General features: G+C 45.7%; 1 protein-coding gene across 2 annotated transcripts in view; it reads right to left on the reverse strand.

The window, feature by feature from the left end:
• LOC137371492 (collagen alpha-2(IV) chain-like) overlaps window positions 1-15,052 on the reverse strand; it is a 288,991-nt gene that overhangs the window by 273,432 nt on the left and 507 nt on the right. The window contains exon 1 of one of the 2 annotated variants that reach the window (XM_068034180.1): window positions 14,411-14,546. The exons of the other annotated variant lie outside the window; for it this stretch is intronic. The gene's annotated coding sequence lies outside the window, so the exon portion shown is untranslated. Of the gene's footprint in view, window positions 1-14,410; window positions 14,547-15,052 lie in introns of those variants that run through there. 2 annotated transcript variants of the gene reach the window in all.

Below are 15,052 nucleotides of genomic sequence, written 5' to 3' on the forward strand. Positions count from 1 at the left end.
TACACTCCAATCAGTAACACTCCACTCTGTAACACTCCACTCAGTAACTCTCCACTCAGTAACACCCCACTCAGTAACACTCCAATCAGTAACACTCCACTCAATAACACTCCACTCCGTAACATTCCGCTCAATGACACTCTGCTCAGTAACACTCCTCTCAGTAACACTCCTCTCAGTAACACTCCAATCAGTAACACTCCAGTCAGTAACACTCCAATCAGTAACACTCTGCTCAGTAACACTCCACTCAGTAACACTCCGTTCGGAACATTCCGCTCAGTATCTTTCCCGTCAGTAAAACTCCAATCAGTAACTCTCCGCTCAGTAACCTTCCGGTCAGTAACACTCCACTCAGTAACTTGCCCGTCAATAACACTTCGCACAGTAACACTCCAATCAGTAACACTCCACTCAGTAACTCTCCACTCAGTAACACTCCAATCAGTAACACTCCACTCAATAACACTCTACTCCGTAACATTCCGCTCAGTAACTTTCTGGTCAGTAACACTCCGCTCAGTAACACTCCGTTCGGAACATTCCGCTCAGTATCTTGCCCGTCAGTAACACTCCAATCAGTAACTCTCCGCTCAGTAACACTCCACTCAGTAACACTCCGCTCAGTAACACTCCAATCAGTAACACGCCTATCAGTAACTCTCGCTCAATAACACGCCACTCAGTAACACTCCACTGAGCAACACTCCGCTCAGTAACATTCCGCTCAGTAACACGCCTATCAGTAACTCTCTGCTCAGTAACACGCCACTCAGTAATACTCCACTGAGCAACACTCCGCTCAGTAACATTCCGCTCAGTAACACGTCACTCAGTAACACTCCACTGAGCAACAGTCCGTTCAGTAACATTCCGCTCAGTAATACTCTGCTCAGTTACACTCCAATCAGTAACACTCCACTCAGTAACACTCCAATCAGTAACACTCCGCTCAGTAACACTCCACTCAGTAACACTCCAGTCAGTAACACTCCGTTCAGTAACACTCCAATCAGTAACACTCCAGTCAGTAACACTCCAATCAGTAACACTCCAATCAGTAACACTCTGCTCAGTAACACTCCAGTCAGTAACACACCTCTCAGTATCACTCCACTCAGTATCACTCCGTTCAGTAACATTCCGCTCAGTAACACTCTGCTCAGTAACACACCTCTCAGTAACACTCCAGTCAGTAACACTCCACTCAGTTACACTCCAATCAGTAACACTCCAATCAGTAACACTCCACTCAGTAACACTCCAATCAGTAACACTCTGCTCAGTAAGACCCCACTCAGGAACACTCCAATCAGTAACACTCCGCTCAGTAACACTCCACTCAGTAACACTCCACTCAGTAACACTCCGCTCAGTAACATTCCACTCAGTAACATTCCACTCAGTAACACTCCACTCAGTAACACCACCCTCAGTAACATTCCACTCAGTAACACCCTGCTTAGTAACACTCCACTCAGTAACAGTCCACTCAGTAACACTCTGCTCAGCAATAGAGGCCTCAGGAAATGTCACATGTTAAGCTGGCAAAACGAAACCAGCATTTATTGTCTTAAATTTAATGTGAAAACAACAGTAGTACTCTGCTCAGTAACACTTCAATCAGTAACTCTCTGCTCTGTTACTCTCCACTAAGTAACACTCCACTCAGTAACATTCCGCTCAGTAACTTTCTGGTCAGTAACATTCCGCTCAGTAACACTCCGCTCAGTAACACTCCACTCAGTAACACTCCACTCAGCAGTAGAGGCCTTAGGAACTGTCACATGTTAAGCTGGCAAAACTAAACCAGCATTTATAGTCTGTAATTTAATGTGAGAGCATCAGGAACACTCCAATCAGAAACTCTCCACTCCGTAACATTCCGCTCAGTAACCTTCCGGTCAGAAACACTCCACTCAGTAACTCTCCGCTCAGTTACAGTCCACTCAGTTACACTCCAATCAGTAACACTCCACTCAGTAACACTCCACTCAGTTACACTCCAATCAGTAACACTCCACTCAGTAACACTCCACTCAGTAACACTCCGCTCCGTAACATTCCGCTCAGTAACTTGCCCGTCAATAACACTTCGCACAGTAACACTCCAATCAGTAACACTCCACTCAGTAACACTCCACTCAGTAACTCTCCACTCAGTAACACCCCACTCAGTAACACTCCAATCAGTAACACTCCACTCAGTAACACTCCACTCAGTAACTCTCCACTCAGTAACACTCCAATCAGTAACACTCCACTCACTAACGCTCCACTCCGTAACATTCCGCTCAGTAACTTTCTGGTCAGTAACACTCCGCTCAGTAACACTCCGTTCGGAACATTCCGCTCAGTATCTTGCCCGCCAGTAACACTCCAATCAGTAACTCTCCGCTCAGTAACACTCCACTCAGTAACACTCCGCTCAGTAACATTCCGTTCAGTAACACTCCGCTCAGTAACATTCCGTTTATTAACACTCCACTCAGTAACATTCCGCTCAGTAAAACGCCTATCAGTAACTCTCGCTCAGTAACACGCCACTCAGTAACACTCCACTGAGCAACACTCCGCTCAGTAACATTCCGCTCAGTAACACGCCTATCAGTAACTCTCTGCTCAGTAACACGCCACTCAGTAACACTCCACTGAGCAACACTCCGCTCAGTAACATTCCGCTCAGTAACACGTCACTCAGTAACACTCCACTGAGCAACAGTCCGTTCAGTAACATTCCGCTCAGTAATACTCTGCTCAGTAACACTCCTCTCAGTTACACTCCAGTCAGTAACACTCCACTCAGTAACACTCCAATCAGTAACACTCCAATCAGTAACACTCTGCTCAGTAACACTCCAGTCAGTAACACTCCTCGCAGTATCACTCCACGCAGTATCACTCTGTTCAGTAACATTCCGCTCAGTAACACTCCTCTCAGTAACACTCCAATCAGTAACACTCCAGTCAGTAACACTCCACTCAGTTACACTCCAATCAGTAACACTCCAATCAGTAACACTCAACTCAGTAACACTCCACTCAGTAACACTCCGCTCAGTAACATTCCACTGAGTAACACCACCCTCAGTAACATTCCACTCAGTAACACCCTGCTTAGTAACACTACACTCAGTAACACTCCACTCAGTAACACTCCACTCAGTAATATTCCGCTCAGTAACATTCCGCTCAGTAACACTCCACTCAGTAACACCACCCTCAGTAACATTCCACTCAGTAACACCCTGCTTAGTAACACTACACTCAGTAACACTCCACTCAGTAACACTCCACTCAGTAATATTCCGCTCAGTAACATTCCACTCAGTAACACTCTGCTCAGTAACACTCCACTCAGTAACACTCCACTAGGTAGCATTCCGCTCAGTAACATTCCGCTCAGTAACACCCCGCTCAGTAACATTCCACTCAGTAACACCACCCTCAGTATCATTCCACTCAGTAACACCCTGCTTAGTAACACTACACTCAGTAACACTCCACTCAGTAACACTCCACTCAGTAACACTCCACTCAGCAACACTCCGCTCAGTAATATTCCACACAGTAACATTCCACTCAGTAACACTCCGCTCAGTAACATTCCACTCAGTAACACTCTGCTCAGTAACACTCCACTCAGTAACACTCCACTCAGTAACATTCCACTCAGTAACACTCTGCTCAGTAACACTCCACTCAGTAACACTCCACTCAGTAACATTCCACTCAGTAACACTCCACTCAGTAACACTCCATTCAGTAACACTCCACTCAGTAACACCCCGCTCAGTAACACTCCACTCAGTAACACTCCAATCAGTAAAACTCCTATCTGTTACACTCCACTCAGTAACACACCGCTCAGTAACAATCTGCTCAGCAATAGAGGCCTCAGGAAATGTCACATGTTAAGCTGGCAAAACGAAACCAGCATTTATTGTCTTAAATTTAATGTGAAAGCAACAGTAGCACTCTGCTCAGTAACACTTCAATCAGTAACTCTCTGCTCTGTTACTCTCCACTGAGTAACACTCCACTCAGTAACATTCCGCTCAGTAACTTTCTGTACAGTAACATTCCGCTCAGTAACATTCCGCTCAGTAACACTCTGCTCAGTAACACTCCAGTCAGTAACACACCTCTCAGTATCACTCCACTCAGTAACACTCCGTTCAGCAACATTCCACTCAGTAACACTCTGCTCAGTAACACACCTCTCAGTAACACTCCACTCAGTAACACTCCGCTCAGTAACATTCCGTTCAGTAACACTCCACTCAGTAACATTCCGCTCAGTAACACGCCTATCAGTAACTCTCGCTCAGTAACACACCTCTCAGTAACACTCCACTCAGTAACACTCCGCTCAGTAACATTCCGTTCAGTAACTCTCCACTCAGTAACATTCCGCTCAGTAACACGCCTATCAGTAACATTCCGCTCAGTAACACATCACTCAGTAACACTCCACTGAGCAACAGTCCGTTCAGTAACATTCCGCTCAGTAATACTCTGCTCAGTAACACTCCAATCAGTAACACTCCAGTCAGTAACACTCCAATCAGTAACACTCCAGTCAGTAACACTCCAATCAGTAACACTCTGCTCAGTAACACTCCAGTCAGTAACACACCTCTCAGTATCACTCCACTCAGTAACACGCCGTTCAGTAACATTCCGCTCAGTAACACTCTGCTCAGTAACACGCCTCTCAGTAACACTCCTCTCAGTAACACTCCAATCAGTAACACTCCAGTCAGTAACACTCCACTCAGTTACACTCCAATCAGTAACATTCCACTCAGTAACACTCTGCTCAGTAACACTCCACTCTGTAACACTCTACTCTGTAACATTCCGCTCAGTAACACCCCGCTCAGTAACACTCCACTCAGTAACACTCCAATCAGTAAAACTCCAATCTGTAACACTCCACTCAGTAACATTCCGCTCAGTAACACTCTGCTCAGTAACACGCCTCTCAGTAACACTCCTCTCAGTAACACTCCAATCAGTAACACTCCAGTCAGTAACACTCCACTCACATACACTCCAATCAGTAACATTCCACTCAGTAACATTCCACTCAGTAACACTCCACTCAGTAACATTCCGCTCAGTAACACTCTGCTCAGTAACACGCCTCTCAGTAACACTCCTCTCAGTAACACTCCAGTCAGTAACACTCCACTCACTTACACTCCAATCAGTAACATTCCACTCAGTAACATTCCACTCAGTAACCCTCCAATCAGTAACACTCCAGTCAGTAACACTCCACTCACTTACACTCCAATCAGTAACATTCCACTCAGTAACATTCCACTCAGTAACACTCCACTCAGTAACACTCCACTCAGTAACATTCCGCTCAGTAACTTTCTGGTCAGTAACATTCCGCTCAGTAACATTCCGCTCAGTAAGACTCCACTCAGTAACACTCCACTCAGTAACACTCCAATCAGTAAAACTCCAATCAGTAACACTCCAATCAGTAACACTCTGCTCAGTAACACTACAGTCAGTAACACTCCTCTCAGTATCACTCCACTCAGTATCACTCCGTTCAGTAACATTCCGCTCAGTAACACTCCTCTCAGTAACACTCCTCTCAGTAACACTCCAATCAGTAACACTCCAGTCAGTAACACTACACTCAGTTATACTCCAATCAGTAACACTTCGCACAGCAACACTCCACTCAGTAACACTCCAATCAGTAACACTCCGCTCAGTAACACTCCACTCAGTAACACTCCACTCAGCAGTAGAGGCCTTAGGAACTGTCACATGTTAAGCTGGCAAAACTAAACCAGCATTTACAGTCTGAAATTTAATGTGAGAGCATCAGTAACACTGCAATCAGAAACTCTCCACTCCGTAACATTCCGCTCAGTAACCTTCCGGTCAGTTACACTCCAATCAGTAACACTCCACTCAGTAACACTCCACTCAGTAACTCTCCACTCAGTAACACTCCTCTCAGTGACACTCCAATCAGTAACACTCCAGTCAGTAACACCCCACTCAATAACCCTCCAATCAGTAACACTCCAATCAGTAACACTCTGCTCAGTAACACTCCAGTCAGTAACACACCTCTCAGTATCACTCCACTCAGTAACACTCCGTTCAGTAACATTCCGCTCAGTAACACTCTGCTCAGTAACACTCCACTCAGTAACACTCCGTTCAGTAACATTCCGCTCAGTAACACTCTGCTCAGTAACACGCCTCTCAGTAACACTCCACTCAGTAACACTCCGTTCAGTAACATTCCGCTCAGTAACACTCTGCTCAGTAACACTCCACTCAGTAACCCTCCAATCAGTAACACTCCAATCAGTAACACTCTGCTCAGTAACACTCCACTCAGTAACACTCCGTTCAGTAACATTCCGCTCAGTAACACTCTGCTCAGTAACACACCTCTCAGTAACACTCCTCTCAGTAACACTCCACTCAGTAACATTCCGTTCAGTAACACTCCACTCAGTAACATTCCGCTCAGTAACACGCCTATCAGTAACTCTCGCTCAGTAACACACCGCTCAGTAACATTCCGTTCAGTAATTCTCCACTCAGTAACACTCCACTCAGTAACACTCCACTCAGTAATATTCCGCTCAGTAACATTCCACTCAGTAACACTCTGCTCAGTAACACTCCACTCAGTAACACTCCACTAGGTAGCATTCCGCTCAGTAACATTCCGCTCAGTAACACCCCGCTCAGTAACATTCCACTCAGTAACACCACCCTCAGTATCATTCCACTCAGTAACACCCTGCTTAGTAACACTACACTCAGTAACACTCCACTCAGTAACACTCCACTCAGTAACACTCCACTCAGCAACACTCCGCTCAGTAATATTCCGCACAGTAACATTCCACTCAGTAACACTCCGCTCAGTAACATTCCACTCAGTAACACTCTGCTCAGTAACACTCCACTCAGTAACACTCCACTCAGTAACATTCCACTCAGTAACACTCTGCTCAGTAACACTCCACTCAGTAACACTCCACTCAGTAACATTCCACTCAGTAACACTCCACTCAGTAACACTCCATTCAGTAACACTCCACTCAGTAACACCCCGCTCAGTAACACTCCACTCAGTAACACTCCAATCAGTAAAACTCCTATCTGTTACACTCCACTCAGTAACACACCGCTCAGTAACAATCTGCTCAGCAATAGAGGCCTCAGGAAATGTCACATGTTAAGCTGGCAAAACGAAACCAGCATTTATTGTCTTAAATTTAATGTGAAAGCAACAGTAGTACTCTGCTCAGTAACACTTCAATCAGTAACTCTCTGCTCTGTTACTCTCCACTGAGTAACACTCCACTCAGTAACATTCCGCTCAGTAACTTTCTGTACAGTAACATTCCGCTCAGTAACATTCCGCTCAGTAACACTCTGCTCAGTAACACTCCAGTCAGTAACACACCTCTCAGTATCACTCCACTCAGTAACACTCCGTTCAGCAACATTCCACTCAGTAACACTCTGCTCAGTAACACACCTCTCAGTAACACTCCACTCAGTAACACTCCGCTCAGTAACATTCCGTTCAGTAACACTCCACTCAGTAACATTCCGCTCAGTAACACGCCTATCAGTAACTCTCGCTCAGTAACACACCTCTCAGTAACACTCCACTCAGTAACTCTCCGCTCAGTAACATTCCGTTCAGTAACTCTCCACTCAGTAACATTCCGCTCAGTAACACGCCTATCAGTAACATTCCGCTCAGTAACACATCACTCAGTAACACTCCACTGAGCAACAGTCCGTTCAGTAACATTCCGCTCAGTAATACTCTGCTCAGTAACACTCCAATCAGTAACACTCCAGTCAGTAACACTCCAATCAGTAACACTCCAGTCAGTAACACTCCAATCAGTAACACTCTGCTCAGTAACACTCCAGTCAGTAACACACCTCTCAGTATCACTCCACTCAGTAACACGCCGTTCAGTAACATTCCGCTCAGTAACACTCTGCTCAGTAACACGCCTCTCAGTAACACTCCTCTCAATAACACTCCAATCAGTAACACTCCAGTCAGTAACACTCCACTCAGTTACACTCCAATCAGTAACATTCCACTCAGTAACACTCTGCTCAGTAACACTCCACTCAGTAACACTCCACTCTGTAACATTCCGCTCAGTAACACCCCGCTCAGTAACACTCCACTCAGTAACACTCCAATCAGTAAAACTCCAATCTGTAACACTCCACTCAGTAACATTCCGCTCAGTAACACTCTGCTCAGTAACACGCCTCTCAGTAACACTCCTCTCAGTAACACTCCAATCAGTAACACTCCAGTCAGTAACACTCCACTCACTTACACTCCAATCAGTAACATTCCACTCAGTAACATTCCACTCAGTAACACTCCACTCAGTAACATTCCGCTCAGTAACACTCTGCTCAGTAACACGCCTCTCAGTAACACTCCTCTCAGTAACACTCCGCTCAGTAACACTCCAGTCAGTAACACTCCACTCACTTACACTCCAATCAGTAACATTCCACTCAGTAACATTCCACTCAGTAACCCTCCAATCAGTAACACTCCAGTCAGTAACACTCCATTCACTTACACTCCAATCAGTAACATTCCACTCAGTAACACTCCAATCAGTAACATTCCACTCAGTAACATTCCACTCAGTAACACTCCACTCAGTAACACTCCACTCAGTAACATTCCGCTCAGTAACTTTCTGGTCAGTAACATTCCGCTCAGTAACATTCCGCTCAGTAAGACTCCACTCAGTAACACTCCACTCAGTAACACTCCAATCAGTAAAACTCCAATCAGTAACACTCCAATCAGTAACACTCTGCTCAGTAACACTACAGTCAGTAACACTCCTCTCAGTATCACTCCACTCAGTATCACTCCGTTCAGTAACATTCCGCTCAGTAACACTCCTCTCAGTAACACTCCTCTCAGTAACACTCCAATCAGTAACACTCCAGTCAGTAACACTACACTCAGTTATACTCCAATCAGTAACACTTCGCACAGCAACACTCCACTCAGTAACACTCCAATCAGTAACACTCCGCTCAGTAACACTCCACTCAGTAACACTCCACTCAGCAGTAGAGGCCTTAGGAACTGTCACATGTTAAGCTGGCAAAACTAAACCAGCATTTACAGTCTGAAATTTAATGTGAGAGCATCAGTAACACTCCAATCAGAAACTCTCCACTCCGTAACATTCCGCTCAGTAACCTTCCGGTCAGTTACACTCCAATCAGTAACACTCCACTCAGTAACACTCCACTCAGTAACTCTCCACTCAGTAACACTCCTCTCAGTGACACTCCAATCAGTAACACTCCAGTCAGTAACACCCCACTCAGTAACCCTCCAATCAGTAACACTCCAATCAGTAACACTCTGCTCAGTAACACTCCAGTCAGTAACACACCTCTCAGTATCACTCCACTCAGTAACACTCCGTTCAGTAACATTCCGCTCAGTAACACTCTGCTCAGTAACACGCCTCTCAGTAACACTCCACTCAGTAACACTCCGTTCAGTAACATTCCGCTCAGTAACACTCTGCTCAGTAACACTCCACTCAGTAACATTCCGCTCAGTAACACGCCTATCAGTAACTCTCGCTCAGTAACACACCGCTCAGTAACATTCCGTTCAGTAATTCTCCACTCAGTAACATTCCGCTCAGTAACACTCCACTCAGTAACACTCCGTTCAGTAACATTCCGCTCAGTAACACTCTGCTCAGTAACACACCTCTCAGTAACACTCCTCTCAGTAACACTCCACTCAGTAACATTCCGTTCAGTAACACTCCACTCAGTAACATTCCGCTCAGTAACACGCCTATCAGTAACTCTCGCTCAGTAACACACCTCTCAGTAACACTCCACTCAGTAACTCTCCGCTCAGTAACATTCCGTTCAGTAACTCTCCACTCAGTAACATTCCGCTCAGTAACACGCCTATCAGTAACATTCCGCTCAGTAACACATCACTCAGTAACACTCCACTGAGCAACAGTCCGTTCAGTAACATTCCGCTCAGTAATACTCTGCTCAGTAACACTCCAATCAGTAACACTCCAGTCAGTAACACTCCAATCAGTAACACTCCAGTCAGTAACACTCCAATCAGTAACACTCTGCTCAGTAACACTCCAGTCAGTAACACACCTCTCAGTATCACTCCACTCAGTAACACGCCGTTCAGTAACATTCCGCTCAGTAACACTCTGCTCAGTAACACGCCTCTCAGTAACACTCCTCTCAGTAACACTCCAATCAGTAACACTCCAGTCAGTAACACTCCACTCAGTTACACTCCAATCAGTAACATTCCACTCAGTAACACTCTGCTCAGTAACACTCCACTCAGTAACACTCCACTCTGTAACATTCCGCTCAGTAACACCCCGCTCAGTAACACTCCACTCAGTAACACTCCAATCAGTAAAACTCCAATCTGTAACACTCCACTCAGTAACATTCCGCTCAGTAACACTCTGCTCAGTAACACGCCTCTCAGTAACACTCCTCTCAGTAACACTCCAATCAGTAACACTCCAGTCAGTAACACTCCACTCACTTACACTCCAATCAGTAACATTCCACTCAGTAACATTCCACTCAGTAACACTCCACTCAATAACATTCCGCTCAGTAACACTCTGCTCAGTAACACGCCTCTCAGTAACACTCCTCTCAGTAACACTCCGCTCAGTAACACTCCAGTCAGTAACACTCCACTCACTTACACTCCAATCAGTAACATTCCACTCAGTAACACTCCAATCAGTAACATTCCACTCAGTAACATTCCACTCAGTAACACTCCACTCAGTAACACTCCACTCAGTAACATTCCGCTCAGTAACTTTCTGGTCAGTAACATTCCGCTCAGTAACATTCCGCTCAGTAAGACTCCACTCAGTAACACTCCACTCAGTAACACTCCAATCAGTAAAACTCCAATCAGTAACACTCCAATCAGTAACACTCTGCTCAGTAACACTACAGTCAGTAACACTCCTCTCAGTATCACTCCACTCAGTATCACTCCGTTCAGTAACATTCCGCTCAGTAACACTCCTCTCAGTAACACTCCTCTCAGTAACACTCCAATCAGTAACACTCCAGTCAGTAACACTACACTCAGTTATACTCCAATCAGTAACACTTCGCACAGCAACACTCCACTCAGTAACACTCCAATCAGTAACACTCCGCTCAGTAACACTCCACTCAGTAACACTCCACTCAGCAGTAGAGGCCTTAGGAACTGTCACATGTTAAGCTGGCAAAACTAAACCAGCATTTACAGTCTGAAATTTAATGTGAGAGCATCAGTAACACTCCAATCAGAAACTCTCCACTCCGTAACATTCCGCTCAGTAACCTTCCGGTCAGTTACACTCCAATCAATAACACTCCACTCAGTAACACTCCACTCAGTAACTCTCCACTCAGTAACACTCCTCTCAGTGACACTCCAATCAGTAACACTCCAGTCAGTAACACCCCACTCAGTAACCCTCCAATCAGTAACACTCCAGTCAGTAACACACCTCTCAGTATCACTCCACTCAGTAACACTCCGTTCAGTAACATTCCGCTCAGTAACACTCTGCTCAGTAACACTCCACTCAGTAACACTCCGTTCAGTAACATTCCGCTCAGTAACACTCTGCTCAGTAACACGCCTCTCAGTAACACTCCACTCAGTAACACTCCATTCAGTAACATTCTGCTCAGTAACACTCTGCTCAGTAACACTCCACTCAGTAACCCTCCAATCAGTAACACTCCAATCAGTAACACTCTGCTCAGTAACACTCCACTCAGTAACACTCCGTTCAGTAACATTCCGCTCAGTAACACTCTGCTCAGTAACACACCTCTCAGTAACACTCCTCTCAGTAACACTCCACTCAGTAACATTCCGTTCAGTAACACTCCACTCAGTAACATTCCGCTCAGTAACACGCCTATCAGTAACTCTCGCTCAGTAACACACCGCTCAGTAACATTCCGTTCAGTAATTCTCCACTCAGTAACATTCTGCTCAGTAACACTCCACTCAGTAACACTCTGTTCAGTAACATTCCGCTCAGTAACACTCTGCTCAGTAACACTCCACTCAGTAACCCTCCAATCAGTAACACTCCAATCAGTAACACTCTGCTCAGTAACACTCCACTCAGTAACACTCCGTTCAGTAACATTCCGCTCAGTAACACTCTGCTCAGTAACACACCTCTCAGTAACACTCCTCTCAGTAACACTCCACTCAGTAACATTCCGTTCAGTAACACTCCACTCAGTAACATTCCGCTCAGTAACACGCCTATCAGTAACTCTCGCTCAGTAACACACCGCTCAGTAACATTCCGTTCAGTAATTCTCCACTCAGTAACATTCCGCTTAGTAACACATCACTCAGTAACACTCCACTGAGCAACAGTCCGTTCAGTAACATTCCGCTCAGTAATACTCTGCTCAGTAACACTCCAATCAGTAACACTCCAGTCAGTAACACTCCAATCAGTAACACTCTGCTCAGTAACACTCCAGTCAGTAACACACCTCTCAGTATCACTCCACTCAGTAACACTCCGTTCAGTAACATTCCGCTCCTTAACACTCTGCTCAGTAACACGCCTCTCAGTAACACTCCTCTCAGTAACACTTCAATCAGTAACACTCCAGTCAGTAACACTCCACTCAGTTACACTCCAATCAGTAACACTCCAATCAGTAACACTCTGCTCAGTAACACTCCAATCAGTAACATTCTTCTCAGTAACACCCCACTCAGGAACACTCCACTCAGTAACATTCTGCTCAGTAACACTCCACTCAGTAACACCACCCTCAGTAACATTCCACTCAGTAACACCCTGCTTAGTAACACTACACTCAGTAACACTCCACTCAGTAACACCACCCTCAGTAACATTCCACTCAGTAACACCCTGCTTAGTAACACTACACTCTGTAACACTCCACTCAGTAACACTCCACTCAGTAACACTCCACTCAGCAACACTCCGCACAGTAATATTCCGCTCAGTAACATTCCACTCAGTAACTCTCCGCTCAGTAACACTCCACTCAGTTACACACCGCTCAGTAACATTCCACTCAGTAACACTCTGCTCAGTAACATTCCACTCAGTAACACTCCACTCAGTAACACTCCGCTCAGTAACACCCCGCTCAGTAACATTCCACTCAGTAACACTCCACTCAGTAACACTCCGCTCAGTAACTTTCTGGTCAGTAACACTCTGCTCAGTAACACTCCACTCAGTAACACTCCGCTCAGTAACTTTCTGGTCAGTAACACTCTGCTCAGTAACACTCCACTCAGTAACACTCCGCTCAGTAACTTTCTGGTCAGTAACACTCTGCTCAGTAACACTCCACTCAGTAACACTCCGCTCAGTAATACCCCGCTCAGTAACACTCCGCTCAGTAACACCCTGCTCAGTGACATTCCCCTCAGTAACACTCCACTCAGTAACACTCCGCTCAGTAACATTCCGTTCAACAACACTACACTCAGTATCACCCCGTTCAGTAACACTCTAATCAGTAACACTCCAGTCAGTAACACTCCACTCAGTTACACTCCAATCAGTTACACCCCAATCAGTAACACCCTGCTCAGTAACACCCCACTCAGGAACACTCCAATCAGTAACACTCCGCTCAGTAACACTCCACTCAGTAACACTTCACTCAGTAACACTCCGCTCAGTAACATTCCACTCAGTAACATTCCACTCAGTAACACTCCACTCAGTAACACCACCCTCAGTAACATTCCACTCAGTAACACCCTGCTTAGTAACACTACACTCAGTAACACTCCACTCAGTAACACTCCACTCAGCAACACTCCGCTCAGTAATATTCCGCTCAGTAACATTCCACTCAGTAACACTCTGCTCAGTAACACTACACTCAGTAACACTCCACTCAGTAACATTCCGCTCAGTAACACTCCGCTCAGTAACACTCCGCTCAGTAACACTCCATTCAGTAACACTCTACTCAGTAACACCCCACTCAGTAACACTCCGCTCAGTAACACTCCGCTCAGTAACACTCCGTTCAGCAGTAGGGGCCTTAGGAACTGTCTCATGTTAAGCTGGCAAAAATAAACCAACATTTATTGTCTGAAATTTAATGTGAAAGCATCAAATTTTCAAAGGTTTAATCATGAGAGTAAAATGAGTTACTGCAGACAATTCTCATTCTCTTTTAATTATCAGGGAAAGAAAATGATCGTTACAAAGGACTTTTAAATAATCAAAGATATTGAAACACAGATTGTTGATTCGATATAAATAGAGTTATTTACCTCACCTCGGGAGGGTCCCAATCCCACGTGGGATGAGTGCAATGAAATTACCAGCCTCTGGTCACATGGTCCTCACTATCACTGCACCCAGGGAGACACAGTGCCCATTTCAGGGGGGTAAATGTCTCACAATTAGACCCAGAATATCATTGCCTGAGAGGGAAGGGCAAATGCTTACACCCCCAGGCAGTGTCCAAACCCTCTACACCCACACACAGCTCATACCCACCCCCACCCCAAGACACGCCCCACACCCACCCACACACACCCCATTCACACACTGACACACCCTCTACCCCTCCACCCACAAACCCTCTGCACACACCCACACACCCACACACAGCCCATACCCACACTGAGCCCATACACCCCATAGACACACCCATCCACATCCACGAACACATCCCCTCCACACTCCCTTCCACACACACCCTCCTCCACCCACACACACAGACACACTCCTGCGCGCTCACTGACAGGCATCTCAAACAGAGGACACCCTCCAGAGTCACAGCAACTCAATTAAGAACAGCTCAAACTATCTCCATCATTCAGCAGTCTGTGTTAGGACTCCCAGCGCTGTAACAGGGTTGATTTACTGTTTGTCCTGTGATTGGTGAATTTCTCACCAGGACCATCACT

Source organism: Heterodontus francisci, chromosome 6 (genome assembly GCF_036365525.1).
Source record: "Heterodontus francisci isolate sHetFra1 chromosome 6, sHetFra1.hap1, whole genome shotgun sequence".
NCBI classification, from domain to species: Eukaryota; Metazoa; Chordata; class Chondrichthyes; order Heterodontiformes; family Heterodontidae; genus Heterodontus; species Heterodontus francisci.